The sequence below is a fragment of the Nannospalax galili genome, unplaced genomic scaffold (genome assembly GCF_000622305.1).
Source record: "Nannospalax galili isolate Female #2095 unplaced genomic scaffold, S.galili_v1.0 scaffold199, whole genome shotgun sequence".
Taxonomy (NCBI): Eukaryota; Metazoa; Chordata; class Mammalia; order Rodentia; family Spalacidae; genus Nannospalax; species Nannospalax galili.
Window position 1 is genome coordinate 1,393,021 of NW_008343559.1, and position 22,021 is coordinate 1,415,041.

General features: G+C 39.4%; 1 protein-coding gene across 11 annotated transcripts in view; it reads left to right on the top strand.

Annotated features, from left to right (window-relative positions):
- Erc1 (ELKS/RAB6-interacting/CAST family member 1) overlaps positions 1–22,021 on the top strand; it is a 537,557-nt gene that overhangs the window by 412,209 nt on the left and 103,327 nt on the right. The gene's annotated exons all lie outside the window — the stretch shown is intronic.

The following is a 22,021-nucleotide window of genomic DNA, read 5'->3' on the forward strand; positions in this document are numbered from 1 at the left end:
GATCCCAAAGATGCAGGGATGGTTCAATATACATAAGTCAATAAACATCATAAATCATATAAATGGGCTTAAAGACAAGAACCACATGGTCACCTCAATAGACACAGAGAAGGCCTTTGACAAAATTCAACATGGATTTATGTTCAAAGTCCTGGAGGGAATTGGACTGGAGGGAACATACCTCAACATAATTAAAGCCATATATAACAGAAACCCAGCCATCATCATTCTAAATGGAGAAAAACTGGAATCATTCCCACTGAAACCAGGAACCAGACAAGGCTGTCCACTATCTTCACTTCTATTTAACATAGTGCTTGAAACTCTTGCAAGAGCAATAAGACAAGAGCAGAAAATTAAAGGAGTAATAATTGGAAAAGAAGTGATCAAATTATTCCTTTTTGCAGATATTGTATCTACGAGATGCTAAACATTCCACCAGAAAGCTCCTAGAAATTATTAACACCTTCAGTAAAGTGGCAGGTTACAAAATTAACCTACAAACATCTGTAGCCTTTCTATATACCAATAACAAGCAATTGGAGAAAGAATACAGGGAAACCCTCCCATTCACAATTGCCGCTATATATATATGAATAAATCTGACCAAAGACAACCTACAATGAAACTTTTAAATCTTTAAAGAAAGAGATTGAGGGAGACATCAGAAGATGGAAGGACCTCCCATGCTCATGGATTTAAAGAATTAATGTTGTGAAAATGACCATCCTGCCAAAATCTGTTTACAGATTCAATGCAGTGCCAATCAAAATCCCCATGACATTTTTCACAGAATTGAAGAAAAAAACATCCTAAGATTCATATGGAAGCACAAAAGACTTCAGATAGCTAAAGCAACCCTGAGCACTAAGAGCAATGCCGGGGGGATTACTATACCAGATTTTAAGCTGTATTACAGAGCTATAGTCATAAAAACAATATGGTACTGGCATAAAAATAGACCCATAGACCAATGGAACAAAATTGAAGACCCAAATATGAGTAATTGCAATTTTAGCCACCTGATATTTGACAAAGGGGCCAAGAACATTCGCTGGAGGAAAGACAGCATGTTCAGCAAATGGTGCTGGCAAAATTGGATCTCCACCTGTAGAAGAATGAAACTAAACTCCTATCTTTCACCTTGCACAAAAGTCAATTCCAACCCAGGATGGCACATGCCTATAGTCCCAGCACTTGGGATGCAGAAGCAGGCAGATCTTTGTGAGTTCAAGGCCAGCCTGGTCTACATAGTGAGTTCCAGGACAGCTGGGGCTACAGGGAGACCCTGTCTCAAAAAGACCAAAAGATATAGGTGTAGGAAAGAATTTTCTAAACTGGACATCAATTGCTCAGTAAACAAGGACAAGAATTAATAAATGGGACCTCATTAAACTAAAAAGCTTCTGTATATTAAAGGAGGCAACCAGGGAGGTGAAGAGAAAACCCACAGAATGAGAAAACCTTCACCAGTGACACATCTGACAGAGGTTTAATATCCAGAATATATAACGAACTCAAAAAACAGAATCAAGAGAACAAGTAACCCAATTAAAGATGGGCTAAGGAGCTGAACAGAAAGTTCTCCAAAGAAGTAAAGATGGCTATGAAGCATCTTAAAAGGTGTTCAACATCACTAATAATTAGGGAAATGCAAATTAAAACCACTTTAAGATTTCATCTTACTCCAGTCAGAATGACTGAGATCAAGAGAACAAATGACATCGAATGCTGGTGAGGATATGGGGAGAAGGGAATGCTCAATCACTGCTGGTAGGATTGCAAACTGGTGCAACCGCTACAGAAAGCAGTGTGGAGAACTCTTAAAAAACTAAAATGAATCTACCATATGATCTGATTATACCACTCCACGGCATATACCTAAAAAACTAATCCTACTGCAGAGATACTTGTACGTCCATGTTTGTTGCTGCTCTTTTCACAATAACTAAGAGGAAGCAACGTAAGTGTCCCTCAATGGACGAGTGGATAACGAAAATGTGGTTCATTTATATGATGGAGTTTTACTCAGGAGTAAAGAAAGATGAAATCATGAAATTTGCAGGTAAATGGATGGAACTAGAAACTGTTATACTAAATGAAGTAACACAGACTCAGAAAAAAAATCGAGGTATGTTCTCCCTCCTGTGGATCCTAGAACCAAACCCTGATAAGTGAGTATGTATCCAGACATAACTACAGGAACCAGGAAAATGGAAAGGAACCTGGGAGGTAAAAGAAAAGAAAGAACCTGAAAGAAAAGCAGTAGTGGCCCCGGGCAGAGAGGTCAGCCCTGGTGTCCAGGAAACTGGGTTGGTCTGGATGCAAAGGATCAGGAAGCAGTGGTGGTTTCCCTGATGTCTGGGTCACCATGACAAGGAATGGGACAGGACCCAGGCTAGGAGGAGAGATGGGCGGGGGAGATGGGAGGGTGAATGAGGCTGGGGCAGTCAACGCAGAGAGGGCGCCATGGACTTACCCTGGAGAGAGGCCAGCGGGTCATGCAGGCTCAGGGAAGTAGAGGGGCGTGAGGGCAGTACTAGGCCCAGAGGGCTCCTGGGGACCCCGAGAAGGAACTGGGTCCGTCTGCATGTAAGGGATCACGAAGCAGTGGTGGCCCCGAGTGAGAGGTCAGCCCAAGCGTCCAGGAAACAAGCTGGTGGGCTGTCCAGCCCAGGGAAGCAGAGGGAAGTGAGGGAGGCACCAGGCCCAGAGGGCTTCTGGGGCCATGAGAAGGAACTGGGTTGGTCTGGATGCAAAGGGATGGGAAGCGGTGGTGGTTTTCCAGGTGTCTGGGGCCTCAAGACAAGGAATGGGACAGGACCCAGGCTAGGAGGAGTGGGACGGGGGAGATGGGAGGGTGAATGAGGCTGGAGAGTCAAGGCTTGGTGGGCCGGATCCACTTACCCCTGAGAGAGACCAGCGGGTAGTGCAAGCCCAGGGAAGCAGAGGAATAAAATATTTTTTTAAAAGAAAAAAACGGGGGGAGGGGGGTGTGACTTGGACTTCACAGAATCCCTGTGCAGATGTGAAATGCTGTACCAGGCTCTCTGGCCTCTGGGCCCCTCTCTCACCTTCTCCCCATATAGAGGATGCAGATGACTCCTGTACAAGATGGACATTTTTTGCTCTCCTCCCCACCACATCTGAGAGCCCTGAGGCTAACAAATGCATGTTTGAGTTTATCTTTGTACTAACAGTACACAGAATAAAGTGGGAAATTCTAATGGAAAAAAAAAAAGAAAATTCAGTAACTTTTAGTTTTGCTGTTTGTGAATAGTAATGTCAAAACTCTGTGGGTATTATATATTAAATTGACTGGCATCCTACTAGGACCCAAGATGTTTCTGTTCTTGGTAAATGTGACCTAGCACATACCTTCATTAATACTCACTGATCCCTAGAGGCTAGTGAGATGGTTCAGCAGGTAAAGGCCCTTACTACACCTTCCCTACATACACACAATGAATGAATGAATGAATGAATGAATGTGATTTTTAAAGGACACTGATCTGTAAATTCTAGGTTTTGAAAAATATTTAACACTGCTTATATCTAATATTAAAGATTAGCACATTTTGCAATTATTTTGTCTCCTATCTTAAAGGCTTGGTTTGTAAATCTTATATCCTACGTTTATTAAGTTTATTAGTTAATTCCAATTTATAACTATGAATCAAGGAACAATTACTGTAGGCAAAAATGTAAGACATTTCTTCTAAAGTGACAATTATAATTTTCATGTGCCTTACAGACTCATGACTAATAATATCTCATACTCTGATGGTGAGGTTCTTATAAAACTATTTTGTAGTAACTATTTTGTATTTTTTAGGTAAAGACCCTTTATTCACATAATTATAAACCATTAAACAATATCCATTCTCCATGCAATTCTTGTGTAATAAGTTCTGCACACTGACAGGATTATTTTTGCTTTTAATTGTTTTGACTTTCCATTACCTCTTTAACTGTCCTCTAAAAGGTTGCTTTTTCTTTCCCTTGTAGTTGAAGCTCTATGGGTTAGTTTGCACTTCTCTTATTTCATAAGCTTTCTTCCAAATTATTTTGCCTTATATAATGACATCAGTGCTGACACCTTCCAAACACAGGTAGCTTACTCTGATCAGTCCACATTTGTCTTCTAGGTTCTAGACCTGTGTATTGGCCATCAGCCATATGTGATCTATTGAACATTCCACAGTCTTGGCATACCTAAAAGTGTGCTTATCATTTGCTTTTCGAAAGTCTTCAGTGTTTTTAGCATCAATAAATGTGACTCACAAATAGCCAGAAACAAATAGCTCATTCCTAACTTCTTTCTTTGACCTGTCACTCACTACTGCTTCATTCATATATCCTGTTGTTGTGAAATGGCCTCATATCTTTTTATTTCCCCCCATAGCAGTTGTTCTATTTCATTTCTTGTATTTTTGCAACATCTTAATTTCTACTTTTGTCCTTTGCCAGTTTTTCTTCAAGCTCTTTTGGGTTAATGCTTTTCTTTTTGGTGTGTAGTCCTATTATTTCCCCTTAAAAAATGAAGATTCTTTATAATCTGATCCTTTCCTATTGCTCCCCATTCCCTAGCACTGAGTACCCCCCTTGTAGTCTTTCTCCTTCCACACTTTTTCCTCTTTCTCCTTTTCTCCCCTTCCCTTGTGACCCCCTCAGGTGAGGTGATACCTCTTCCATGAACAATGACAATATAATAGGAAGCCAGCTCTACCTTGAAGTTTGCTCCTAAACCTGTCTTACTGCTTAACATTTTAAAACCATGTGCATACATTTTCTTCCTACTGAATTAGGAGCAATTGGAGTCAGTGGTAGGGGCCGTCTGCTTGCTGACAGTAGAGGCATGAATAGGACAGTCTCTGCTCCCAAGGGAGACAAGGAGTCTTTGTCTTCTTCATTCTTGACTCTGTAAAGCTTACATAATGAGTGAATAAATGTCTATGTAGAAGTTAGTTTGGTTTCTTTTAATCTTAGAAATAACTTTTTTCTTAATTTCTAGTTTATCTCATATGTCAAAACACTGTCATAAACCAAACAAAACCAGCCACACACATAGTTTAGAATACAAAATACACTAAGTAAAGCAATTATAATACTGTTTTATATTTCCCAAGTGTGTATATTAACTTTAAAAAGCCTCACCACAGCCTGTGAGAGAGCTGCCTTCATCACACTCATTTTATAGTGGGAGAAACTAAAACTGTAATAAAGTGAGCCATGGTCCCATCTATACCACTATATGAAAAAGAACAAATCTAGAACTTGATTGCCATTGTCACCTCATCCCGTTCCAGATCTTACCTCCCTGAAAGGGGAAATGTGAATTCTTAAGATGCCCCCCCAAAAGTGAATGTTAAAGTCGTTAAGGGAAGAAAATGAATGAGGATTATGTCAGAGGCAGCTGATGAAGAAATATTGAGGAAGTGGAATAAGCAGAAGATTTAATGACAGAGGAATATATGGGGATTGCAGTAAAGGGAGGAGTTGGAGATGATTTAAGCTAAAAGCTCCCAGGATCTTTGACCTATGTTTTCTCTTCTGCCTTTTTTCTCTTTTAAAGAAATTCTGGAGAATAGCTTAACAATTCCCAATGGAAGACAACTGTAAAAGCTGAGGTGGTAATATTTAGACCCTGAACCCAGCAGCAGTGGATTCAGCCCTGAAGCTTTAACAATGTCCTTTGTGTAACAGCTAAAAACCAGTATCACCTATTACATAAGTAGGAGCAGTAGCTTTACTTTGTAAATACTATTTTCCATGGTTTCTCTAGTGAAATTTATAAGTAACATATACATGGCAAAGACAAAAAGTGAACAGTGCCAGAAGACCTATAAGAAAGGCCAGTACTACTCCTGCCTCTGCCTCCAGGATCACTTCCTACAGTGACTTGTTTTTTCATAAGGTTAAAGCATCATTCGCAAACTTTAGCCCTATAAAGTTATTTCTTGTTCTTCCTGTACTATAAAAGGTTAAGATTTAGCTCACTCAACCTGCTGCCTATCTCCCTGCACTCTTTCTCCTAATTTTTATTTCCTAAAGTAGAAAGATTTGGTATTTCTTGTTATAAGCATACTACGTGCTTTGTAAAAATTCAGACATTTCATAAAGAAGGAAGTAAAAATCACTTGTGATCCTCCCTAAAACTGATTATTTGATATATGACAATATAAGCTGCATTTTATATTCACATCAAGATTTTCCCTACCTACCAGTAAATATTAAAATCTTTCTAAATCAATTAATGTCAAGCGGAATTATTATTTATAACAACATACTATTTCACTGAACAATATGTCCCCCATTATTTATCTGCTCCTCTTTTGTTAAGGACATGATGTTTTTCCAGTTCTTGTATTTTAACTCAAAATAATATGTTCTCACTTTATTCTACCACATTTCTATTTGCCCTCAAATGGCCACTCATTCTATACTATAGGAAATATATGACAAAACAGATACTGTGTTCTAGGGATAGAAATTTCTAGTTAGAGAAATCCAGGTTACTCAATCTGTGTGCAGTCATTAGAATATATTCAGTGTGTGCTATGTGTCAGATGTGGCTCAAGAATATACTTCTGTAAGGATTCTCTGTGAATATTTACCATATTTTTTATAATTTGAAGTTTTAGTTTGTATTAAAATTATTTATTATAAATAGTTGTAGAACATAAAATGTATAATCCCAACAATTTTCAAATGTACCATTTGTTAGTGTTAAGTATATTCACAATCACAATTTTGTGAAACAGTTGTCTAAAATATTTTCATCTTGCAAAAAAAACTCTGTACTCATTAAACAATTCTTCTTTTCCCTCCCCCAGCCTCTGGCAAGCAGTATTCTACATTTTGTTTCTGTGATTATGGCTGCTTTAGACACTTCTCATAAGGTGAATTTTTTTTTTGCTTGCTCATTTCGATTAGCATAGTCGTCAAGGTTTAGCCAATATTGTAGCATGTGACAGATTTTTTTCTTTTTCCAAGTTCTAGGGTGGAATTCAGCACATTGTGCATGCTAGGCAAGTGTTCTACCACTGAGCAGTATACCTAGTCCTTGATTTTTTTTTTTGAAACAGCATCTCATATATAGTTTGGGGTGGTTTATCCTGCCTCAGCCCTACAAGTACTGGGATTACAGATTACATCACCACACCCAACTCTCTCTCTATTTTTTTTTAAATATTTTATTTATTATTTTTATTTCATGTGTATGAGTGTATTGCGTTGTTAGCGACCATATGGGTGCTGGGATTCGAACCTGGGTCTTCTGCAAGAACAACCAGTGTTCTTAACTGCTGAGCCATCTCTCCAGCCCCCAACTATATATATTTTTAATGTTTTTAAAATAAATTTGTGTATATGTGCATGTGTGTGTGTGTGTGTGTTTCATACACATGCCACATTGAACATGTTGGAAATAAGTAGAAAGCTACAGAAGCCAGTTCTCTCCTTCCACCATGAGTTTCAGGAACCAAATTCAAGTCATCAGGCTTGGAGCCAAGCACCTTTATCCATTAAGCCATCTCGTTGGCCCCCAGGTATATTTTTTTAATGAGCAAGGAAATTGACATTTTGAGATCTGACTGGTGTACATGCATAAATTTTAACAGCAGGCAGGGCCCTCTAGTATTTACAATTTTCATTCAGGCTTTGGGCATCAATACCCTTAGTGCTACATGTGTTAGAACCCAGGAAGTCATAATTCCTCAGCCCTTGACTGCATCAGCTTAGGAAGTTGAGATTTCCTGGCCCTAAACACCAGCCATTATTATGCTCTTGGCCATGAGCATCTGAGTTCCTTGACCTGAAGACTTGACAGATCTCTGGAACTCTTGAGGCAACCAGGATCCATGGTTTCTTTTTCCTGCCACCTTACAGCCTTTTGTCCTTCATCCTCGGCTTTCTGTCTGTTTTCCTCTCTTACTGTCTATTTTCACCATCCTTCTCCCTACCCTGGCCACTCTGTTAAGATGATTTTTCAGCTGTCTAATAACCTGCTCCCATGCCATTTCCACAGCTTGGCCAGCTGACTGCTCAGCCATTACTGCCTCTATGGTGACAGCTGCTGTGCCATCTCTGCTGCTTTTCTTCGTGTTACCAGCTCAGCATGCAGTCCTGACAATAGGCAAGAAAGGACTGCTAGAGAGAAATTTTTTGTTGGGCCTGATGTTGCAGCACCAAAAAATGCAGCACAGGAGCATGTGTCAATTCAGGACTGTGTCATATCTGACCCAACATGAGTGAACCTAAGAAGCCTGCTACATAGCCAGAGAAGGGTATTTGGGCCAATCACAGATTACCTCACATGCAGGGTTTGTGTTTGCACTAATCACGGCCTTGCCTTTTTCACACCAGTCACAGCAGTCCCTCTGCTAAGCCACTAAGGGAGATGTTCCCTTTTTGGACTAGGTGAAATGGTTACAGGGTCATCTAGAATTCATGGAGGCTTTTGATAGCAAAAAGTCTAATGCCGACCATTTGAAATAGTCTTGGCTGAGACTGCATTTTCAGAAACTGACAATCAGCTATATAGTCATGCAGTTGTCTCAAGGTGTCTGTGGAATGTTCAAAACACCTGGTGTTGGCAGAAGGGTAGCTTGTCTGCTACCTAGGGAGTCAAATTGTCCCATCTGCCCAAAGTCTTTGCTTATTTACAGGAAAATGAACATCAGAAGTGCTTACAAAAAGAATTTAAAGAAATTATCATTAAGGGTGAAGCTTATGAGATGACTCAGCAGGTAAAAGCACTTGCTGCCAAGCCTGATGGCCTGAGTTCAATCCCTGGGACCCACATGGAGAAATGAGAGAACTGACCTCTGCAAGTTGTCCTCTGACTTCCACATGCATGGATGTGCGCGCGCGCGCGCACACACACACACACACACACACAAATAAATTAAAATAAATAAAAAGTAAATAAAAGAAGAAATTTTAAAACATTAAATCTGATGTCAAAAAATTTTAACCCACTGCCCCAGGGAGGTGAGTCCTTGTCTACTGTGGAGTAATATATATATATATAAACAGGAAACTGTCCACAACTTATATATCAAGTCATCTTTATTAAATTAAGCAAATTTTCCTAGGTTGGCCCAAGAAGACCAGGGTACTGGAATAACTCCTGTATTTATAATAGCAAAGTTCACGCTTCTTTTTCTCCAGGGCTACACAAGAAACACAAAAGAGTGTTAGTATGCAACTAGTCCTTCACTTAGAGGTGTCAGTAAATCTGTAAAGGAAGACTGATTAAGATGAATGCTTTATTCTAGCTAGAAACTGTGTGGGATCTTGTCTTTAAAGTTTTTGCTGCTGAGAAATATAGTTGTCTTTGTTCTAGTCACTTTAAGGATTTTATTCAACGAGTTGAAAACATACAAGACAACTTGGTGGTTGTTCGTAGAACTTAAAGAGTAACAAGTTCTTTCCAGGTATGGTGGTGCGTGCCTTTAATTCCAGTACTCAGAGTCAGAGGCAGGTGGATCCCAGCAAGTTTGGGGCCAGTCTGGTCTACATAACAAGTTCTAGGCCAACTGGAGCAGGGGGTGGAGGGGGGGTGGATATGTGGAATATTACTTATATGTGGAATATTATTTTTATTGTGGAAAAATAAAGTCAGGGAAAATGGAACCATAGAGATAAGATGTGAGGCATTAAATTAATTCTACACTACTGCTGATACAGTAATATACTTCATATGGGTATCATTTTGAATTTAGTATTTAGGGTTAAAAGGAACAGATTTCAAGCAAGTGCAGCTGGCACTAAAATTCAGTGGTTGGTTAAGACCTATTGTATTTTTTAAGTGGTTCCTGGGCTGTCCAGGTATCCTGATTTAAAAGCCACTTCTTAAGTCAGGAAATTATATCTTGTTCTGAGGTCTGTTGTAATAAAGTGCACAGTCCTAGGGGATAGTATTGCTGGGTCCATGAACTACATTACAGGCTGGATCTTCTGACCCAAGCCCATGATTTATTTATACCATTACCACAGTAGGAATGGCAAATATGTACACCACACATGGTCTCTGGGATAGCCCTTTAGTTGGAGCACTGCCATAAATCCTTAAAGACAAGACAGAGGCAGAGCAGCTTATGTCGTGTCCAAGAAATCTCTCCTATTATGTGACATACAGTTGTAGAGCTGCTTATGTTCAGGATTCTTGGATAGAGCCATGGGCTGTTTGTGTCCTGTTTTTATCCGTCCACCCTTTGATTCATTGCTTACAAATGTGAAAAATAGCTCTAAGATGTAGTCCGGTACTATTGTCACTAATATCTTCTCTTGAATTCATTTCTATAAAGTGGAATTGACTTGAAATTTTTAGATAGTTACCCATATGTTTTTAAATAAATTTTTATACTGTAGTGTATTACTAAGTCAGTGATCAATCGTCTTTTTATGTCTTTTTATATGTTATGATTGCCTGTACTATGTCACAGTAAGAAGTCTAGCTAACATCTTCAGCTTCATTGGATTATTAAATCCTTATAAAGAAGTTATATTAGAATTGTATTTACCATTTACATGGGATGTTCGATTTTGAGCCAAAAATATATCTATACTTTAAGGCATCCAGGTCTTTGGCCCATATGTTCATTGTTCACTTGAATCTTAAGACTTCTTTATTTTTGATTAGCAGTCCTTCGTCAGGTATATCTTTTGCAAATATTTTCTTCTAGTCTGTGGCTTATTCTCTTGGTCTTTGAAAACTTTAACACATTTATAAAATTATGTCACATATTGTTTTCTAACAAAATATGCAGAATACAAGATTCTGTATATTTAAAATTCTTGCTTTCATGGTAGAACATGAGTTATAAAGTCAGAACTTCCAGATATCCATAAGTAATCTGATGTATAAAAGAGGGTTTATCTTCTAATTTTATTTTTATAAGTGTCATTCACAAATAATTTTTGGAAGAAATCAGTTCTCTCATGAACTGTCTACTGGTTAGCAGTAGATAAGTAAGTCACAATTAGAAGGATCCAAAAGCTTGTGTTTTAACCCAACACAATCTATCAAAGCTTCCTATCTGCCGCAGATCTTCAAAGGGTCTCGGGCCTTCCAACTCCTTGCTCACCAGGCTCCAGCTTTGCAAGAAAATTTCTCAGGCTAGCATTTCAAGATTTAGTCCCCATTTTGGCTTCCTTGGCACTTGTTGTAACCATGGTCACACAGAAGGCATTTAGGATATGTGTACTGAACTGAGCTGAACCAGCAGGTGCAAAGGGGGCGCAGAAGACTGCCATTGTACGTGCAAGGGCGTAAAAGTCTGAGAAAGGAGAAGGCAGCATATATTTGTGGAACATAAGAAAGGTATAAATAATTGGAATGTTAGACTGGGAAACTTACACTGGAGCCAAAATAAATAGTTTAAAAATGTCATTGTGTGGACCTCCTGTATATATGCTTATCTTTTTTAATAGAATGGTAAGTTTTTATAGCTAGAATGTTCTTCAACTTTATCTTCTTAATCCAGAAGATACCAAATTGAATTCTATGAGTAAATCCCAAATCATTTTTTGTTCTCAGTCTTCACTCTTAAAGCAAAAATTCTCTAGTTTGATGTAGTGGTGTATACCTATCGTCCAAGCCTATTTAGAAGTAAGACTGGGCAATCACTTGAGTAGTCCACCACAAGCAACACATTGAAGTACAGTCTCAAAGTGGTTAAGAGCACTAGGTACTCTTGTAGACCTACGTTTAGTTCCTAGCACCAATATGATGGCTAATTAGAAGTTGTCTTTGCTTTTTATGAAAACTATAATACTTAGTTTTACTTTATTCTTTTTGTTGTTTTTCTTTCCAATTCTTTCAAAATACAGATATCTCCTCTATGTTGCAATGCATGTTTATAATAGGACTATTTTAATTCTTAGATCTTTTTCTTTTTAAAAATTAGATTTTAAAGCCAGGTGTGGTGGCACATGCCTTTAATCCCAGCACTTGAGAGGCAGAGGCAAGTGGATTTCTGTGAGCTCCAGGCCAGCTAGGGCTACAGGGAGACCCTGTCTTAAAAAGACAAAAAAAAAGATAATAAAATAAAATCTAATGTTTAAAAGATGTTTAAATTTTTTACTTATTTTATGTGTGTGAGTTTTATGTCTGCATGTATGTAAGTGCACCCATGCTATACAGTGCCCAATGACCAGAAAAGGGCATCAGATCCCCTAGAACTGGAATTATTGACAGTTGTTAGCCACCATGTGGGTGCTGGGAATCAAACCTGGGTCTTCTGCAAAAACGGCCAGTGCTCTTAACTACTAAGCCATTTCTCCAGCCCCTTGGGAATATTTTTAATTATGTGTACGTTGTGGGGGGGTTACCTGCAGAGGCCAGAGGCTGCAGATCCCTCGGAGCTTGGAAGTACAGTCAGTTGTGAGCCACCTGGCATCAGTGCTGGGAACCAAAATCAGATCCTCCGCAAGAGCAATATGCTCTCTTAACTCTGAGCCATCTCTCCAGCCCCAAGATATAGGGTCCTTAGAATGTTTTTTACATTTATTTGTGTGTGGTGTGTGTGTGTGTGTGTGTGTGTGTGTGTGTGTGTGTTGCCATATTTTTTGTGTAGACATGAGAAGACAACTTGTGGGACACCGTTCTTGCCTTCTACCATGTGAGTCCTGAGGATTGAACTCCAGTTGTCAGGATTGACAGCAAGTGCCTTCACCCACTGCACTTGCTGGTCCTTATAATGTACATAGTGAGTTCCAGGACAGCTGGGGCTACAGGGAGACCCTGTCTCAAAAATAAAAATAAAATAAAATAAAATGGTGCAGCTGAAATGGGGAACAATGTGCTAAGTCCCCCAAAACAAAAAGATTATCAGTTCCAATTAAAGGATTACTCAAAGGAACGGAAAGCAAAAACTCACAGACATATTTTTACCTCCATGTTCATAGAAACATTATTCACAATAGTCAGGAAACAACAAGCCAAAACTCTTGAGAGATGGATATATAAACAAAATATGTGGATATATTTACAATTAAATACTCTTCAGCCTGAAAGAGGAACAGAGTACTGATACACACACACACACACACACACACACACACACACACACACATATCCATCTATAGAGTGCAAAAGTAGAATAGTGGTTCTCAAGGTTTGAAACAAGGATTTGCACTGTTTATGTGAGGGGAGTCTCAGGGATGGTGACAACATTCTGAAGGCACATGACAGTGATTGTTGCACAATAGAGTGAATGAGCTTAATGCCACTGAATTGTACAGTAAAAACTAATGAAATGGTCATTTTTATGTTACATCTATTTTATCACAATGAGAGATACTAAAAAATAGAAGATAAGGAAAAAAAAGCAAAGGCCAAAATATCCATTTTTTAAATTAGTAAGTGAAGGAGGTACTATTTCTTTTTATTTCTTTGTTTTATTCATTTATTACTTATTTTATTTTATTTGTTTTTTGAGATAGGGTCTGACTATAGCCCCAGCTGGACTGGAACTTGCTATGTAGTCCAGGCTAGACTTGATCTCACAGAGATCTGCTTGTCGCTGCTTCCTTGGTGCTGGTATTAAAGGTGTGCACCACCATGCCCAGCCTTATTGTTTTAAACGAATGATACTGATTATATTTTTTTTATTTTCTCAAGTATTGAACTTGTACAGGTGTTTTCTCTGCACATATATAAATGCACCTATGGGTGAAATACTGTTGGCAGTCAGAAGAGGGCATTGGATACCTTGGAACTGGAGTTTGAAATGGTTGTTAGCCCTTATATGTGATAGAATGTGTAACTTTCAGGAGAACCATACGATTCCTTAAAGACATAAATTCCTCAAGGTAGCCAAATGGCCCAAATTGGTGACTTGGCCTTTGATCAGGACTTATCAACTGGTCACTTCCCTGGCTAAGAGAGACTGCTTGTAGAGTCATCTTAACTCCTGCTGTGCCAAACCATAACCTGCCTGCTCATCCTGAGAAAATAACCTCAGGAAGGAGACCCTCAAGTACCCCAAGGATACTGACCCCTGACACCTGACACTGAGCAAATTCCTACAGCTGCCTTCAGCAGAGTTCATATATAAATCCAGATTTCTCTGTTTATGCTTGCTGACCCCTGTTTCCATGGACAGCAGAGGCCCTTTGCTATGTTCTGAATAAAAGGAACATATTCTTTGCCTGTTGCAGGTCTGGCTCTGGCTCTTATTTCTTAACTTTAAACTTCTTTTTTCTGCTCTTCTAAATGTAACAGTGTGGGTGCTGGGAACTTAACCCAGGTCCTCTGCAAGAATAGCCAATGCTCTTGACTGCTGAGCCATACTCTTAATTAATACATCTGATATTTATTGGCAAGACTTTCTGGGTTAGCCTTTTATAACTCTTCTTGTCGTCTACTGTAGCAATAACAGAATCTGGACTGACTTTTACTCAATCTTACACCAAAAGAGCTACTATTTATAATGCAGACAAGCTCACTGAGCCTTGTGCTTTTGTGACCTGAGCACTTGACTTTGATCCCTCAAGACTCTATTTTGCCCTCCACCCTAGATAGTGAATGAATGTGGGTTTGCTTGAATTAGCATTTCAAAGCACTAGAAATAGCCTCATTGAAAACAGAATAATTGAGGAGAATGCTTGACATTGTGTATATGAGATATTTTAGGCCTAGGGATCAAACAGTAAGATTATCTGATAAGATAAGGTAGATCCAAGCTTATAGTTTCTCCAGTTGATGCTGGAGACACTGTTTGAATAAAAGTGAGTGAAGCCTGGCTCTGGAGCACAGTTCTGTGAGAGATCCAAATGAACAAATTCTTGGAGTTTGTGTCTATTCTTGGCTATTAAAACCTCATGCTAAGAGTCACATCGATTATCTATTCAGGTACAACTGTAATGTGGCTTAGAAACACCACAATCTTCCCTTGGATGCTTTCCACTTCATGTTGCCTCTTAGATTGTGGTACTCTCTTGGGGGATCCTGCTGCTAAGGTTGTAGTCCTCCCTGTCCAGATAGCTCTAAGGGGCTCAGTGCTATATGGAAGGACTCCCTTTCTCAGCAGGGGGCCTCCTACTCTCTGCCTGACTTATCTGGAAAGTGCTGCCAAGCACCAATGCCTGACCTTATTTGGAACATGACCTTTGGCATAGTTACCAGCAATAAAACTGCCCCCAGGTTTTTTCAATATGATGTTAGGCATAGCACCTATCAGCTGAAGCTTTGGCTGCTGCCTCCACACTATATTTTCCCTAACCCCCACTGAATAAATGGAGCTGTATCGCTGAATCTGCCTCCCCGGAAGGACTTTGTTCTATCGTGCTCACTGGCCATCCTGACCCGGTTCGTCACTTTTGTCCTCGTGGACCGGTGGCCAACGGCCTGCGAGGGGAGGGAGAGCCCCACAGTACTCGGTACTGAGCCTCATGTTCCAGTCATTATCTGTCAAATTGAAGGAAAGCACAGCCCTTTCTTTTCCCTTTATTTTTTCTTTCAGTGAAATAACTGGACTTAAAGCTGGTAATGTCTTTCTAGTCTTGGTTTCTTTCGTGTTTCCAGAACTTGATATTTCTTACTCTGACTTATTTTTCAGTTGCCTTAGATGCTGCTGTACAGGATTGGTGGGGTGAGCCTTAAGAGTAGAGTGAAATGCAGCTTTAAAATAAGTATAAATACTAGAACCATTCAGAGGTCACCCCAGCAGGCAGTAATGTTGTCAGAATTGGAGACTTAGAGGTTCATTTATTAAGAGTCTACCACATAGTCAGAACTGTACTTGGTACTTGGGTACATTAGTGAATAAAACAAAGATTCTAGATTCCCTTTGAGGGATCTGTATTCCCGTTATTTTAAGCAAAGACTTTGGGCAAACAATTAAAACTGTCAGGTAATATCAGCATTTGTACAGTAGACTGAGTAACCAGAGCTCTAAAAAAAGAAAAAAGCTATAAACATTTTAGACATATTCACAGCAGAAAATAAAAATCTTTAGAAGTTCTTTATTTTCAGGCTATGACCTAAGACTCTAGAAGGAAGTTACTTTTTAAAACTTAAGTGTGACATCATCATTCACATTAGCTAAAATGCATAAGCAACCCAAATATCTTTGAGGCACAGATAGGGAGACACAGCGTGGTGTATGTGTGTGTGTGTGTGTGTATGTGAATATTTTTCAGTGTTGAATAAGGATATGCTGATATATGCCCCAATATGGATAAACCTTGAAAGCACACTAAGTGAAATAAACCTGTTGCAAAATAATAAACACTACAGGATTCCACATAGATAAGATACCAAGAGTAGTCAAATTCACAGAGACAGAAAGTAGAATGGTGGTTATCGGGAGCTGGGGAGTGGAAAGTGAAGAATTATTGTTTAGTGGATATGGTTTCAATTTTGCAAGATTGAGTTCTGACAGAGATTGGTTGTACAGTAGTGCAAATGCATTTAATCCTGATGAAAAGACAACCCCATATAAACCTGTGGGTTCACTAAACACTATTAGAAAAGAAGAACAAGACTTCAATATTGGCCTTGGGAAGCAAAGAAAGACTCAGATTATTTAGATGCTGTCCACCTGTGAACCCAAGACATTGGTGGCTCCATTAACACTGAAGGGGAAATGTGTGATGATGAAGGAAAAGTGGATTTGGTGTTGACATTTTACATCCAGGATATTCCCTAGTATGTAAATAAAAGAGCAGAAGGGCCAAAATGTGAGAGATCAGGTTTGCACAGCAGTTCTCCCAGGGACTGTGGTTTTCACAGGGATTAATCAGGTTAATGTGTCTACCAGACTCTGAAACCTCTGCAAAGAAAAAAAAAATCATAATCAAATAGATTTCTTCAGGAAATAAGATAGAAGAGTAAAACAGAAATCCTGGCAATTTCCCCGTGCACCCTGAATAACTATGGTTAAAGAACAAAGAAGGCAACAAAATCAAATGTTTGTTTAATACAGCAATAAGAATTTGGATTTTAAATTTAACCTAAATTGTAGTAAATTAAACTATGCCTATATACTCATGACATTAGCATGGCTAAAACCACCAATCTCCTTCTTTCATCTGGTCTTTTTCTAGTGCTTTCAGGATTATGGAATTTATTGTATGTAATTATGCAGCTCTTCAGTTTGAAGTACAAACTTGAAGGGGGAGAGAATGGTAAACCTCCATAATGTCCCGTAATTCACACTGCTTTTACTGCTCTGCATTTCTGTGGAACATGCTCGGGCTTAGGATTCACTGCCGGTCACCATTCCAGGACTGATTGCGGTTTCTTGTTTACTGGTGCTCACAGGCCAGTGGTCCTCAGAGATTCAGAAATCATCAAAAGGGGTCAGCTTTGCCTTTGATTGTCTTCAGTTTCTGAGATTTGCCCAGAAGCAGGAAAGGAACGGCGGGGCGATCTTGCGTTGGGAATGTTCATACAGAGAGAGGGAACACTGAAGTTTCAGCCAGGAAGCAGTGTTTGCCTGTGCTGGTACTGGCTCAGTGAATTCACATCCAAAGACTGAGCCCCGAACACAGCCAGGATTTGCCATACCAGGGTTTTCTAAGTTCCCCTTTACATTTTAGTTCCTTTGTCTCTCCTATATGCTAACATACATGCTAATTAGGTGTTCTGTGCTACAGAGTTGTGACAGGGTCATGCATGTGAACATAGACATTGATTGTGTCATGTTGCCTTTTCTTTGTTCTGGAAGGGAAGACTTTTACATTAATGTTTTCTGAAGCTCAAGTTCCACATCAGCGCACGTTCATAGACATCTTTATATATATGTATAATTTTTTTATTATTTTATGTGTATGAGTGTATTGCCTGCATTGCACGTAAGTGTACCCATGCCGTGCAGTGCCCACGGAGGTCAGAAGAGGACGTCAGATCCCCTGGAACTCGAGTTATAGATGGCTGTTAGTTGCATGTGGGTGCTGAGAACAAACCCAGGCCCTCTGCAAGAGCAGCCAGCGCTCTTAACTGCTGAGACGTCTTTTGGAGATATTGATTCTATTAGACTTTGCAGGTCAGAGGGCAAGTTCAGCTGGTTACAGCACCAGGAATAGGGAATCTGGCCCCTTGAGTCACTCGCATTTCTGCTGCTGCTCCTTCCTCATGAAATCACTTTGAAAAGGCGGTCTACAGTCAACTTGAGGAGGGGTTGGTTGTTCGTAATTCTGAACAAGGAGAGTAGTTTGGTAGGAAGAGAACTGAAGTTTTTGCTGTGGGCCTGTGGCATTCTTACATTACCTCTCATCTTTGCCTATTGCTCCCTTGATTTTTCTCCCAGAAACCAGTCAGGATACATTGTACGAACAGGACTTCTTTTTCTGAGTAGCATCTAGTTAGGAAAGTTATTAATGATCAACTTCTATTAATGTCCAGTTTCTTTAAAATATCCATGTTGGTGTTATGCCCTGATTTCTAGATCTCAAACCATTGGCTCTACTTAAAAGGAATTGCTTCTGACAATTCTTTATTCTTCTTTGTGGGTTTCTGGGTCTGTTTTCCTTCGGTGAATGTATATTGCCTTTATTAGAAAGTATCTTTTTACAAAGAAGACTGCTTTGAGTAAGCAGTGACTAAAATCAAGTTCATGTCACAGTTTTTGTTTCATTCTGAATTCCATTGCCTCTGAAAAGCATGGCATTTTTAACAAAAGTTGTAAATTTAGACACTTTTGAGCTATAGTCTAGCTACCACATAAGTTCAAGCCTACCTTATAGTCCTTTCTCTCAGATATATTAGGGGAGCAGCAAAGGTTATTATTCCACATTTGATGTTGCTTAAACATCCTTGCCTATCTTAAATGTTTTCAAGGGATGTAGCTCAGTGATAGTGTTTGCCTAGCATGCACAAGGCCCTGAGTTCAATCTCCAGTACCATGAGGGAAAAGGGGGGAGAAAGAGACAGAGAGAGACAGAGAGACAGAGAGAGAACTCTCTCAAGATGGTCTGTCCCAAGTGTTACCAAGAGAGGTCCACTTTGCCCACCATGCAGTATGCCTATCACTGAAAGGTCAAGCTTTTCAAAGGAGAGTTATTTGTGGAGTGGCCAAACATGAGAAGACAGATGCTCCAAATAGCATATCTGTCTCCACAGGATAGGGTCTAGGAATATTTATGGGGCATAGAAACAGGTGACACAGATATGGGGAAAGGTGGTTGGAGGTGGAGAAAATGAAGCATTGAGTGGTCTGCTTATGGATAGTCAAACTACAAGGCTTTTCACATGATGCCAATTTTTTTCTTTATGAAAGAATTGTAAATCAACCAAAATACTTTAACAATATAGAATAATTTTACCTTTTCACCTTGTGCTTTCTTTTTTATTTCATTTGTTTATTTATTACTTATTTGTATGTGTGCATGTGCACATGTAGAAGTCAGAGGATAATTGATTCTCTCTTTCTACCATGTGGATTCCAGGGATCAAACTCAGGTTGGTAGGTTCAACAGCAAGCCTTTATCTGCTGAGCCATGTCACTTCCAGTCTTTGTGCTTTTTTCTTAAGTATAAAATTGAACTCAAATCCCCATCCTCTTTGTATTCTGCACTCTGTAAAGATGCCAATGATTGGGCCAGAGAGATAGCTCAGTGGTTAAGAGCATTGGATGCTCCTGCAGAGGATTCCCAACACCCACATGGCAGTTAACAACCATCCATAACTCCAGTTCCAAAGGATCCAGTGCCTTCTTCTGACTTCTGCAGGCATTGCATAGCACAGGTGCATTTGTATACATGCAGGCAATACATGTATACACATAAAAATAATAAAATATTTTTTAAAGATGCCAATGACTCAGTCTAATTATATTGCTTATGTTCATTCATCTTTTGTTCTTGTTTGGTATGAAGTATGTGATTCTAATAATGGAACACAAAAATGCAGCACCTTCATTGAGAAAGTACACCTCATTCCACCTTCTCATGTTCCAAAAGGAAGCAGCAGTTGACAGCAGTCAGGAAGCTGTACAGTACATAGTTACACTAACTTGCACTCCTTCAGCTTTATAGTCGTTTCATCACTCAACGTACTTTTTAAGTGATCAATAGATATATTTAGACTGTCTTTATCCCTTTGGGACTGATTAGAGCCTGAGAGCTTAAGCCTTAGAGTTACAACATGGAACAGCAGAAAATAATACTAGGATCCCTGAGGATCCTCTCTCCCAGCAGCAAAGACTACTTAAACAGGTATATATTTCCGTATTGTAAACTGATCTATGACCCACATTTGTTAGTATTGCTTATTCAGAGTTCAGTAGACCTACTCATCCAAAATAAAGAAAATCCCTTAGAATACTTAAATGGTATTCTTCCAGTTTGTGGCTTTACTAGACTCTTCCATATAACTGCTATTGAAGCTCAATTTTCTTAACAAAAGTCAGAAGCAAAGTTAAGCTTTTGCAGTGCATTCTCAGATTCAGCATTTCCTGGGTCAGAAGCCTTATATAGTTCTGTAAATCAAATCTGTCTTCTTACATGAGAGGTGATCTAGTAAAGGATGAATTTGGACCATGGGACTAATTGTTCACCCATTTCATTCTGATTGTAAATTTTTCATGTCTGCCTCCCTGATTTTGGCCTTCTTGGACATGAACAGAATAGTTAGCCATACTATAGCAGGAGAGTTGGGTAGAACGTGAGATCAAAATTAGCATATTATTACAGCCAGTTGGAAGAGAGACACTGAAAACCCCTCATCAGGAAGGCTGACATATAACAGGACATGCACAGAAAAAGTGCATTCTATGAAAATGACCCGAAAACCACAGTTATAAAAGTCTCAATTCTTTATACTGCTCCATTCAGCCTCTGACCCTGTTCCCCAGCTCTGGCCCATTTTCTGCTTTTGAAATGTTTTCTTCTTGATGAGCTATCCCTGCTTCAGCCACTATCTGCACATCCCTGGTCCGGTTCCTTCTTACAAGACACAGGAACCTAGAAGTTCCAATGAGACCCCAGTATCTGCCTATAACAAAGCCGCCAGTAATTGGTGATGTCTCAGAGTATACACACAGATCGTTGCCAGTAAAGTCACAACTGTAAAATAAATTTAATTTGCATTAATGAGATCAGTAGAATTACCAATGTTCAGCATTCCCCAGGCACAGATGACTGTTTCTAAGTCCACTTTCCTAAAATTTTTACAAATCAGGACGGGTAAGATGGCTCATTAAGTAAAGGCATTTACTACAAATGCCTAATGGCTGGTGACCTGAGTTCAGTCCCAGGACCCAGATAGCGGTAGGGGAGTACGGACTTCCACAGGTTTTCCTCATCTTCATGCATGCAAACACTCATACTTGCTAATCACATAACTAAGTAAATAAACAAAGCAAATTAAAGTTTATAAATCATTATATTCTGGACATTAAAATGTTTTGTTGTGTCAATAATCTTTCAGTTTATCTGGAAGCCACTGAGTGTTTGCTAGAAAAAGAAGAAGCACATGGGTTGGTTCAGGAGCTAACACAAAATTATCCTTCAGAAATGAGTGTTAAGAGAGTTAGCTTAAGCCAGGCATGGTGGCGCACGCCTTTAGTCTCAGCACTCAGGAGGTAGAGGCAGGCAGATCTCCATGAGTTCAAGCCCAGCCTGGTCTACATAGTGAGTTCCAGGCCAGCTGGGGCTACAAGAGACCCTGTCTCAAAAAGACAAGAAAAAAAAAGAGTGATAAAGTAAGAGAGGTAGCCACCATGGACAGGATGATGGGAGGCCCAGAGGAGAGCCTTCAAAGAAAAATCTTGAGAACCAAGGAAGAGTGTGGCATGATTTCTTCAGGTTGTGGATCTGGCCTCTTAGTGTCACTCTTAAAAGGACAGGACTATGATCTAACACATAGTATTTACCAAAGGAATGAATTTAACAGGTAAAGCATATAGGTGACAAGATTGTACCTACTAAACAAAAAAGTCACTAACTGTATCTAGGAGCTCTTAATTTTTCAATTAAAATGTGAAATACTAAGTTGTTTTTGTCAGGCTTGGTGTGTAGTTCAGTAGTAGAGCTCTTGCCCTGAGTTTGATCCTCAGTCCTGCTTAAA